At 32.3% G+C, this 13,021-nt stretch overlaps 1 long non-coding RNA gene across 2 annotated transcripts in view; it reads right to left on the bottom strand.

The window, feature by feature from the left end:
- LOC112690838 overlaps nt 1-10,783 on the bottom strand; it is a 65,106-nt gene extending 54,323 nt beyond the window's left edge. The window contains exon 1 of one of the 2 annotated variants that reach the window (XR_003149257.1): nt 10,736-10,783. This is a non-coding gene — a long non-coding RNA (uncharacterized LOC112690838). Of the gene's footprint in view, nt 1-5,646; nt 5,775-10,735 lie in introns of those variants that run through there. The other variant, XR_003149256.1, reaches the window with a different exon arrangement.
- Nucleotides 10,784-13,021: the final 2,238 nt, after the last annotated feature.

The raw sequence follows: 13,021 nt of genomic DNA, 5'->3' as shown, positions 1-13,021 counted from the left end.
AAGGACTTTTTGCACCGTGGCACCCAATTTCAACGGAAGTGTCTAAAAAAAAAAAAAATGATAACAATAACATATGGTCGAACCAAAGAGTTTACCTCGAACATAGTATGCACGCGTATAGTGTACAAAAAAAGCGGGTGCTACTACATCGTTTTCTTTCCGTGCACATTTCAAACCGTCTCCTCAGTGACGCGCAAAGGGTTGTTTTGTGCGTAGTCGGCGAAAATTTCATCGATATAATAACGTCACGTCTACGTCATTCTCCGAATTATTATTATTATTATTATATTACATCTTTGAAGAGCTCTCCGGTGTAGCGGCGGCAGCGACGCGACCCTCGTCAATCAATTTAAACCTCGTCAACGGCGAAAAGTCTGGGCTAACGCCGCTCCGCCGCTGACAGAACCACGAATAGCTACACGTGTTATTCCAAACGCACAGCTATATTATTCACGATGGTCATATGGACGCCATTAGTTTACCTGTATTGTCACATCGAAATCGCGTCCGCGATTCTAACAATATTGTTGGAATTACGTTGGTAGATTGTTTCTATAATATAATGTAAACAATAATAATGATTATCAATTATTAACGTACGGCATTCGTTGACATAAAATAAAAGAGCAAACAATATAATATCCATATGTTCATTGAGAGCGGGCAAGTTACAGGGTTTGTTTGCAACTCACTTAAATTAGATTAATACGCATTAATTGCAAAAAGTTGATTTACTTTTTAGTTAACTTAGATAGGTTAACTTAGTTAAAGTAGAATTTTTAGACTTTTTATTAAACTAAAAAAAAAATGTTTGTTAAAAATATTATTTCTAATAAGTTATCATACATTTTAAGAAGTCCATGCCAAATATTAATCGAAATAATTTTGATACGAAAATGATTTTTAATTAAAATGATTATATAATAATACTCCACGCTAAGAATTTATTTATTTATATAGTAATTTACAAGTGTTAACCGTTTAATAATTTTTAATTTAAATTTATTTTATTTTTCGTTTAAACCGGAAATCTTAAGTTTTAATGTATTACTGGTTTTAACCTTAACATTAAATCATCATCTATACATATTTGTAGAGTTGTGAAACACAAGAATACATTTAAATATACAGGTACTTATACGTTGGTAAATGAAAATGTTTGATTTGTATTATAGATTTCATGTTCGTATAATACAGGGAATAAAAACCTAATGCACGTGTGTTCGAAATGGTATGCAAAAAAATTGATGAGGATACAAGAAAAATTAAAATATTTACTAATTATATTTAATTTTTAATAATAAAAAATAAAGCCACAATAAACCATTTTAAAAATTTTAGTATTTTGTCAACTTTTCTTCAAATTATTAATATGAGTCACTCTTTTTAGAAAACGAATATTATCAAATTCGATTTTAGAAACCAATCAACGGATGAATTTCACATGTACTTAATTAAAGTTTATATACGAGTATAATGAACCGAATGTACAGCAAAAATCATATCAAGCAAATTAAAAAAAATTCAAGTAGTCTGTTTCTTCAAATGTAATCTCCATTTTGTTCACTTAATAAATACGATTGATGTATTTAAATAATTTATAAATGTTCAATACATTATATTTTTAATACAATACAGGAAGAAAAAAAATTGTTATTCCAATACATTAAGTTAGAAAAAAATGTCCACTCCTCGTACAATATTAAATGTAAAAATACGCGTTCTAAATAAAATAAATTCCGCGTATAAATTATCAAAACACTCACTAAACAAAAATGCAACGCGTTAATTTTGGGATAAATCCTGTTTATCTGAGTAAATTTTAAATTTTGAACGTTCATTTTTGTTTAACAGTTCCAAGCAATTATTTATTGGTAACAATTTAAAAAAACATATAGTCTCGACTTCGAAATTATTTGTATTACTTCGGTCGTTATAATTCTTGTAATAATTTACGGGAACATGCATAAGCATCATTAATGATTATAGTTTTATGTTATGATTATAATTTTTTATAGTCTTCGAGCAGTCATGACGCAACTTTTATCTAATGGACCAAAGTATGCCATGATCGAAAATTACCATGTTTTTGTACAATAGTTTTTTGAATAAATATATCGTTTTAACTCTATTCAGAATAAATATTATAAACGAATACTATATATTCGACTACTATAAATACAATACGAGAGCAACGCCATGATTTGTTAATATATTCATAAACTCCCTTTCCCTCCACCATAGAATATTGTTATTTTGATTTTGTGTGCAATGTTACTAATTCAAAAGTATATAATATTTTACACCTATTCGGCACTCGTGTTTCTCTCGTTCGAGTTTATTAATTAATAATATTTGAAATGTTAACAAAATACGAGTAAGCATAAAGGTATGTATCTCACAAAAAACCTACCCTCACTTGGGTTCAGAAGTTATGTTTTCGGGATCTAAAGGTTCAAGTAAGACTTTTGAAGTCAAATACTAAATGCATATACGGATATATATATATTTATATACAAGAATAAAAATCCATTCATTCGAGTTAAAAGAACTTTTTTTACCAACAACTTTGCATTTAGGATTCATATTTATTACGTATAAAGTTGTTTCCCGCACAGACAAATCTAGTCGTGCGGGGGACGTGAGCAGTCGTAGTGTATGTAAAACAATAGCTATTCCGAATCACGTGATAGGTTACGAGAGAGTATATATTCTAATAATATTGCTTATCGGGGCCATGAGAGTTTGCGGATCAAAATAATGGATCCGGACGCCGCGGCGGTGGTGCTGGCAAAGAAGTATGCGACTACTAACAAAAAGTCAAAGTCCATTTGCTTTTAAATGGGATTGTTTTGAATTGACGAATAAATCTATAAAAACTTTTTTTTGTGCATTGCGTTGTTTAAAGGTTTCCATTTATAAATAGTTTTGGATACTGTCACTTTCATACAGATAAGACAAAATTAACGTAATGGTATTGTTCCGCAGTTGAATACCAATATTTTGGTTTACCGTAAATAACCACTGATGACCCCGTTAAAAATGTCACTGCAATAAGAAGCGTACTCAATTTCATGATGAGAAGATAACATAATAAATCAATGAGTTCAAAAGGAGGATTAAAAAAAAACAAAAAGAACTTTTTTTTTATTTTAAAACTTTTGTCGGCATAACGCGCTTATTTCGTGAACAGCAGCGTTTTATTTTGTATTAACGGTTTTAAATATATATTTATCAACTGACTAAACGATATTGTAAATATTGAAAATACAATATTTTGCATCAATAACATACTTTTCATGAGTTCATTTCATGCGTTTAACTAATGCGTGCAACTCATAACATAATTATGCATGTAAGCTCATACTCAAATATTTAAAAAAATAACCGCTTCTTTTAATTAAAAACGTAAGCATATTTTGATAACGTTTTTGTAATCTTGACGTTTCTTTTTTAATTTTTTAAGAATAAAAAATTTGTTTTAATGACAATAAAGTAATATTTAATTGTAAGTTGTAATTATTATAATTTGATAAATAATATTTAAAGCACAATAAACTTCGATATTCAATCACATAAAATTATATGCGTTAAAATAAAATCCATTAAATAATAATTTCAATTATAAGAAAAGATAGCGCACATTAATCAATAATTATTTTTGATACAAGCATAATTTCATTTTCTCAGTAATTACAAATATTCTCTTTAATGTCGAGTGAATATAAAAATCTGAATAACATTTTAACCATTTTGCCTTGATATCACCTCCGTGATGAAGAGCATTTAATTCAAATTTAAATTATGAAAAATTGCGTCATTTCTGAAAAATCCCTGCTAAATCACCTCGTCAATTCAACACTGCGACTAAAACAGGATTATTGTCAGCCACATATCCTTCTTAACAAATAAAAATCAATTTAAAATGGTACACACGTTTTCTGCATACAGAACAAGGTAGCTATTTTAAGTAGACCTGTATCGGCATTATAAAATACAATTCGATAACGAATGTTTGTAAGAAAAAAAATAAGGAACAATGATCCTTAACGAAGCTCATTTAAGAACATATGCGTAACTAGACCACATGATTACAAAAACTACAATATTATAATTATTTTTTTTTTTTTTTAGAATTCATTTAAAAAAATATAGAATACAAAAGTTAGGTAACTTTTACATTATGGATATACAACATTATGCTTTCAAGGTATTTTCAAAAAATCATTAATATTTTGTTGTACAATTTATCGAACCTGATCATTTTTAGATTTCCTTGAAAGATAAGGGTAACTCTGAAGTTTTAATGAACCTGAATTTTTCCCACAGTGGTCGGTTCAGTATATCCAATTAATTGAATATACTAAAATGTTATATAAAAAAAAGTATACTTTATTACCAGAAAGTGGCAGGTTATTATAAAAACGTTAGGAAAAAAGAATGATCCGTTGTATAAATTTATGTTTTTGACACATTGCTCAAAATCTAAAAAAAATCTTCAGCTTCGTTTTTGTCTTTTCTGATTACTTATCGTGCAACAATCGCACTATATTCTATACAATCTCCATTACACTCAAATATCATGGCATAACATCGTTTTAATCCTCGGAGATCATAAACTTAACTCATGTAATTGTAAAAAAGAAAATAAACTTAAAATATAACGTAAGACATACAATTAATCAGAGTAAATTAATTTAATATTTATTCAAGCATACATTTTCTTGTACAATCTTTATGAAAATTCTGTATTTGTCACAGAACCAATCAAATATTTGCTACATAAATATAATATGAAATGATGGCAGTTTTAGTAATACTTATTATAACATGGTTCATACCAAGAGTAATCAATATATTTTAGTGAACTATCCATATTTAATATTTTATACGTTAATTTTTAATCTTTAAATAAAATATTTTAATTCGTTTTGTCTACTTTAGTTTTTATGGAAATCTATAATTATTATTTAAACTATTAAACACCGAACTTTATTCTCCTGATGTCTACTTACATAATGCATTTTACTATTAATTCGGCTATGAGAGATAGGTATCAGCGGGTGCAATGATGCTAGATATTAAATCCAGTCAATAGTATTTATTTTTATTTAAGTGTAAAATAAATAAATCCTATTTTACTACGATAATTAATTAAATTAAATTATTGTTTTATGTATATATTTATATTATACTTGAATAAATGCATTGATATATTAGGTGTTTTAATTATTGGTTAATTTATTGTAAAGCTTAGATTAGGTTGAACGTAATAACCGTAACACTTAAAACGCCTGTAATACATATGTATGTACTTTTAACCAAAATGAAATATTACGAAATAGCATTACTGTTAATTACATTTTCACTTCCTTTGAGTAAATTATATTATTGACGTTGGATCCAGTAATACGATTGTACGACGGAGTGAACCATTAGGCCGAGGATATCTCGACGAGTGGTGGTGCATCGAGAATCAGGTGATCCGTCAAAATATCTCCAGTAAAAAATATCTCCGCAAAAAATATTTCAGATTTGATTATTATAACTATTATTATTTATTATAAATGTAAAATTAAATTATCTCACAATTATGCATTAATTAAGTAACATGCATTATTATTTATTATAAATTTTAATTTTTACTGTTTTAAAATTTGAGATTATGAGCGATTCTTCTAAAATATTGAAGAGCTGTCATTTCATTGAATTTTTTCTATGACACGTAAAAGCCTTTCGTCACTATCCTTATACTTTTTCCTTTTTTTTTTTTGGACTTGGCTCTCCAGAAATTAATTTTTCTAATTTAACCTGTGAACATTTTAAATTTTTAATCATGTATTATAATAATAATTAATATATAGTATCATAATATTATATTATAACTGTATAATTTGTATAAATACCTCTCGTAATAATTGTTCTTGTTTCATAAATGAGATAAACTTCCCAATAGTTACGCGATTTGCTTCTAATGACGAACTAAATGCATTGTGCAAGCCCTCAACTGAGTTGTTTGAGAATTTTTTTTTTTAAATTCTTTTATAAAAATTCCACATACTTATTTCAAATGCAGGTAAACGTCTATGATTACGAGTCGAACGGTCGATCCAAGTATCTTTAAAATATGAATGCTTTTTCGAAATCAATAATGATAGAATAGGGATTAAAATTTCGATTTTTATTTTTTAATACTTGTAACATGATTTTGCTATACGATTTGCCATAAGAACGTAGATAAGAGGAAAAGTTGTTTTATTTTTATAACCACGCAAATGTTGGGCAGAAAGTTCTTCAATCAGAGCATTATTGTTAGGTTAGGTTAAATTGGGTTCAATGCGAATCCGGAAGTGATAATACATTGTGTGAGCCTTAAATCTACATTAGCCAGCGATATAAGATATGATAATCTACCTCGAGCATTCTCGATAACCGTGACCGCAATCGTGACAACCACCCTTGCAAACAAAAACCAAACAGTACCGTGCATTGTCCACGTGAGCCAAACAAATATTAATTCTATGAATTTGCGGTTCGAATGTATAACGTCACGATTCATTCTACGAACTATCATCTCATATTGACATTATGCGGCCGGGAATTTATTAATACTTCAATTTTACCCATGAGGTTTTCAACACTAACGTACAGACCACTCGGTTGCTAGGTTATTTTTTTCTTAATTTTTTTATCGTATTCGCTGCTACACGATTATAACATATTAATAAATAACAACCAAATTAAGTATGATAATTGTTCATCAACTCGTGCATTACCGACACCGCAGCCGATCTGTATGTATTGGTTTAAGTACGCTCACATATAGTCATTCACCAGTGTCTTACGTGCATTGTAATGACTGAAATCCGGAAAAAGTTGCTGAATGGCGATGAGAAGTGTAAACCTATCGAATTGGCGTCAAGTCAATAATATCATTAGTGCTGCAGAGAAGAAAGTAAATACTGTACTGTGTTGTATTTCCCAGATACATCTGCAGTAGAACTTGAGGAATAAAGCTTTACGGAAACAGACCGTGGGATGTTGATATCGGAAAGGGGGTGAAGTAAGCGTGGAACAGTAAGTTCGTGCTTGACTAGAACTTGACGGTTTTCCAAAAGGAAAAGGAATAACATTTTTTTGGCTACATTTCTATTGCAATGAGGTGTTGTGCCAGAAACGTGCCAAAAATAACCAACAAAATACAATCGCCCGAGCGTGAACGTAAGGTAATGGGAGAAAAAAAATCAACCGTAAAAACAATCTCAAAACCATCCCCGTTACGTCTACGGAATCACAAGCGCACACGTGGTCCCTAGGAAAAATGTTTCCGTTTTCCCGACCCGTAGAGCAGTTATGCGTATCGTTCGTTCGATTATTGATTTCATAACAATATAACGGGTAAGCCAATATCATTTAATGGGTAACGTCTACGACCGCTAGACGTTCTTGTAATCGTTTGCATTCGACTTGATAAGAAAGAAAAAAAATACGCAGTTTCACAACACGGCTAAGGAATCGTTGACATTCGTAGTTGACGATTTGTTGAAAACGCAAGCGATTACAGCTACGTTTCGCGGCAGTGCATGCGCCTGATTATTTCAAAAATATAATAGTGTTACCACGGCGCAATTGCGTATTGTTCCAAAACCAATGATCGCCATCCGACACGCCTTATTCATTTATTAATTTCGCGCACACGTAATATTCAACATCGTACATACGATAATGGACATTATTTCGTTTCAATGACTCGTTTCATGTGCGCGAACGCGTGTGTCTGCGACACAGCAGTTTATTGTTTACCATTTGCCTTATAACGTACATGGACTGCGCGCACGAGCGCGTGTGCTTTAAAATCATAATTACATGTATATGTATTTATTAACGTACATTTTTGTCCGCGACGCTGTTGTTTCGCATTTTATTACGATATCGTTATCCGTGTTCCGGTGGTACGCGTTATTTTTACGAGAGCAAAAGACTAATTCTACACGGGTCGACAGGGAAAACGTGTGCACACCAGAGACCAGCCACCGGTGTTATCGTTTCCAATTGGTCCCCGTTATCGACGATAAACCTATGCACGAGCAATGTTGTCAATTAGTAGTACATCGTTCTGAACAATTTAATGAAATTACTGCGCTGAACTCAATCCGCTTAATAGTCGAATTAATTTAATTTCGCGTGAATACATATATATTTCTTGTTTCCCATCCAATACGATTATTGATTACCGATGGCCGTGCACTAGAATTTAGTTCGTACTGACGCAGATCGCGTAAAATACGTGTGTAGGTAATCCCGTGGTGTTTGTGGTTTTGATAAAAATGTTTGGTCGGAATCGAACCATATGTCACCGCCCGTATCCATCAATAACAGGGCCAGTGGCCACTGACTGCCCGTCCATTCGAGTTCACAAACTATTCTGTTCTTCGGAAATTTCATGTCCCGCAAAAAAGTCCGATTATTTTCATTATAACTCATAAATAATGATATTTTATTCTTAGACTTCACCGAAACTTCCATAAATCTTGTATATGTTTGTTTTCCGATGGGTATGTATCACGATTTTAGTCGACAGTAATTGATTTCAACTGTTCAAACACTGTCGATTTAAAGCGCTGCAGTTACATCTTAAACAGAAACCGGTTCATAGAAACATCGAGGAAAGCATACACAACAATTGTTTTATCACGCAGAATTAGGAAAAATAATTGCAAGTACACCCCCGAATGAGTAACGCACGACTTAAATACTTGTATCTTGCCGCCTTAAATCAAATAAACAATCGTGTAATGATAATAATATCAAGTAATCGTCTGACCATAGTTTTCTCCCTTTCCTCCTTCCAGGCACGCAATAATCGCATTTTCCCATTTAGAGTTATGCAATTATTTTCTCTCCGCTATTCTCACTTTTGTGCGGGTGAGTTTCACGAAGAAACATTGCATTATTTCCACCATCTCGTCTTCGGTTAAGGATGGGTTTCCTTTCTCTCTCTATACTGTACTTATTCACCCATCTTCGATGCCTCAGTTACCCAACTACCAATACCGGTATTTTTCTCAATTCTCGATCCCATCCTACCATAATCCCTATAATCTTCTCCATGCCACGTTATCGCTTCCAAATATAAACATTGATCAGTAACTCAGCCTCCACCCGATTTTGTATCCACTGGAACATCTAATGATGTAATCGTTGCACTATAATGTTTAATAGATAATAGAACTAGTGTATGATTATAATAACGATAGAAATTGAATATCCAAACACGCCCTTTTAGGTGCACAGACTAGCTGCACGCGTGAAATCGATTTTATCATTTCTTTGATCTCTGCTCACACTCGTTTGGAGGGGTATTACACACACATACGCGTCATAGTGTGTGTGTGTGTGTGTGTGTGCTTGTGGTCACGGATCGTAATACGCTCGACGAATCGTAATTGCATTTCAAAACGGGCGTACGCGTAAGTCGGTTCTTTGCGGCAGAGGCAAAACCTCGAGGGGGGGGGGGGGCACGGCCGTTTTGCGTTTAACGATTTACGTCCGGGAAAATTACTATCTTGTTTACTTCTAAGCTCCCGCCGACTGCCGGGACGAACCAATGCCGGCCGGCCATTAAACACGTTGCCACGTAAAACACCTTTTGCGGATTACGTTCAACCGCGTCCGCCGCCGACGGTTTTATTGTTTCGAGTGCGCCGCCGGGCCCGCGCGTAACCGTGTTCCGTAAGTATACGCGTCGTCAAGGGCCAGCGTCTCCCGGTAAGGGTGCAGAGGGCGGTACCGAGCGCACGTGAATCGCTCCGCGGACGTACGGGGGTTGATCTTCGGAACGCGCTCGACCACGGCGCTCGGCTCGTCCGTTGACCGTGCGGTTTAAGTGCGCCACGAGCGCTGTACGGTGTTTTTCGGCGCAAATCGTACCTCTTAACGACGCGTGCCTTGCGGCACTTGAGGTTTTTGTTTTTCAAACGGCAACCCCGTCACATGAATAATTTTCTTCCGAATTTTCTATGCACCGCGACCACCAGTACTTTCGAAACCATTGAAACCCTACGCGTGGGCTACAACCAATAGGGATCCGTCACCGCAGGGATCGAAATAAAAATACATAAAACTTACCTATGAATGGTGGTTTTCGATAGTGATTTATCTACATGCATGTATTGCCTGCATTGGTTTGTACATTGGTACAGTATAGCGCAAAGTATGTACGCATTACGTCATATTTAAGAATGCGTACGTTACCCCGGTATCCTATTTGTTGTATTAAAAAAAAAAAAAAATTCGCTAAATATTTGGTACGTTGTTTGTCTAAATGAAAAATATAGACTGGATTATTTATATACGTACAATAAATAAGAATTAGTCATTTCGTAATTTCAACATGTATGTACGCATATGTTTTTGAGGTGGATTATTTTAAAAATTCTCTGTCCTGTATTCGCATAAGGTGACGATGTTGGTGCTGAAAAGATGATATTGATAATAATACTTATGACTGTGATAATGTCCGAGCTTCTCGAAAACATTTTTCTAATCGGTTAGATACACATTGAATCATAAAAAAAATACGTAACTAACAGTGATTCACCCTAAAAATGTTTATATACATGTTTCGACGTTTTACTACTTATTACGAAAAAAATATCAAGTATTGCTCTACGTTATCCGTGAATACAAAAATTAATTTTTTTATTCACACATCATCTAAAAAGAGTACACTTACATTAAGTACGTTGTTCCCATGATTATACGTCGGTCATCCCTTATCTAAGCTTCTCCATCCTTTCACATAGACGTCACCAACATAATTTATATTTTCTCCAAAAGCTACTCACTGGTTCTATTGGCTCCTTCCCCACTTGCACATATTAATGGTTCCTATACGTAACACTAGTAACAAATATAACTTTTCAATTCCTCGTAGCACAAATAATTATTTGTATAAACAGCTAACCCGAAAGATGCGAATAGCCAAAGAAAACTCATTTTTCGATCAATGTTTATTTTTACGATTCATCATTAATTTTATTATTAGGATTGTTGTGATTTACAGTGGTTTATTTTGTTAAAATGCAATCGTATGTATAAGGGCTCTCACCCGTAATTTATTAAAACAAAATAAAATAAAATACTGTTTGCTTGTACGCAAATGTTCACAAACGCAATAGATGCAACATTAGCGGAGTTTCATAAAAATTGTTTACGGTACGCGCAACAGCGCAGCGTATGCAACAAGAGTGCCGAGTGCTTATGTCGTTTGAGTTGTCGCAAAAACGATGGGTGTTGAATTACTACGGACAGCGGTAACCTGTTTCCGTGACTCCGTTTTCGTCGCAACACGTAATATTGATATCGTTTCCGCAGTGAACACGCCGTTGTCGTCGATGTTGTTCTACCACGGTCGATAAAGAATCTGTATATATAAACTGTGGCAAAAAAAAAAAAGTAAGATTATACAATCTGCTACAAAATCGATAAGATACATTATACAAATGGCGGCAATTTATTTTATATACATACCTTCTATATATATACTATTTATACCTACATCATATATACCTACATAATATGTGTACCTATGTGCGTATATCGTTTAATTAATTATGAAATGTTGCGTCTTGCGTACAAAGTGGTAAGGTAAATCCAAATGTATTTTTAAGTTTTAACGAAACATATTAGTAATATCGGTTCCTTTACTTTTGAAAATAATAGTTATTACCTACTTACAAGTGTTTGAGGTTAGTAGAAATAAAGTTTAATATTTATTCAACGTCAACAATGTTTAGCCAGAATGGCAAGGAATTAATAGTGTTAAATAATTTTAAATTCAAATTTAAATATGAATGCACTAAAAAATAACATGCAAGGAAACATTGTTTTTCACATGATAAAACTTTATTACAAGAAAAATTAGTTTTAGATCATAGTCATGAATCGGATTCTACAAATGAACGTCAAGCAAGTAAGTAATGATATCAAATAAAAAAAATATATATAGTATATATAAAAAATTGCCACAGTTTGTATAATATAACTTATCGGATTTGTCGCAAATTGTATAATTTTAATTTTTTTTTTGCCGCAGTTTACCATCTTCCGATAAAGATTTCCGCTGATGATCCGTACGTAATATTGTAATATTTATGAACGTGTGTAGACGTTCGTTAAATTTGTACGAATTATGAAATATAAACAAAATATCGGATTAGCGTTGGAGAAATGTTTTCACATAGCCCTCCCTTACCAAGTTGTGGGATTGATGGAGATACTAGTGTTTTTTCGCTCCCATCATTTAGTACGGAATTTGTATGAATTTGTACGGCTGTTTGCAAAATGTTTACTCATAATTTGTAGTTTTTATGATACTACGAAATAATGGGTGTAAATATGAACTGATGTGTATTTTAAATCAACGCCGTGGAAACACTAATGACCCGGTCATCAGTGGGTTACTAAAATGCATACTGTAAACAAATGGGTGAAAAAATATAGGAAATTATGGACGACCTTAAATTTATATTAATTCCAATAATTTATAAAGCAATGGTTTTGTGAGTGCACTTAATATTTATGTTTTAATACATTTTTTTTTATTTGAATTTAAAAAAAAAATTATATGATAAAATCTAAGAAAATTTGCATAATACGAAACAGACATATGAAAAAACTTAATTTAATCATTATACTAACTTGGTAATGAATATATTGTCATAATTAAATATTAAGATTAAATTTATTCATAAACGATTATGTTTTCTTTATATTGATTATTATTAAGTTTATCATGTTCAAAGTGTATGTTATGGGAGAACATGATATCGTTATGACTAGTAATAATTCACTCGATATTAATGTTTGAAAATGTTCATAAATGATCTTTAATAAAATTTAAACATTCAATGTTTTTTAAATATTTAATTACATACAACAAGTATTAAAAATTATTAATAATTAGCAAGTATGAAATTTCACGTTCAGTATCAAGATAATACTTTATCTGGTAACTTAA

Source organism: Sipha flava, unplaced genomic scaffold (assembly GCF_003268045.1).
Source record: "Sipha flava isolate LNK unplaced genomic scaffold, YSA_version1 522_pilon_pilon, whole genome shotgun sequence".
In the NCBI taxonomy this organism is placed as follows: Eukaryota; Metazoa; Arthropoda; class Insecta; order Hemiptera; family Aphididae; genus Sipha; species Sipha flava.
The sequence above is the reverse complement of the archived record's forward strand: the minus strand, read 5'-3'. Positions and strand labels throughout refer to the sequence as shown.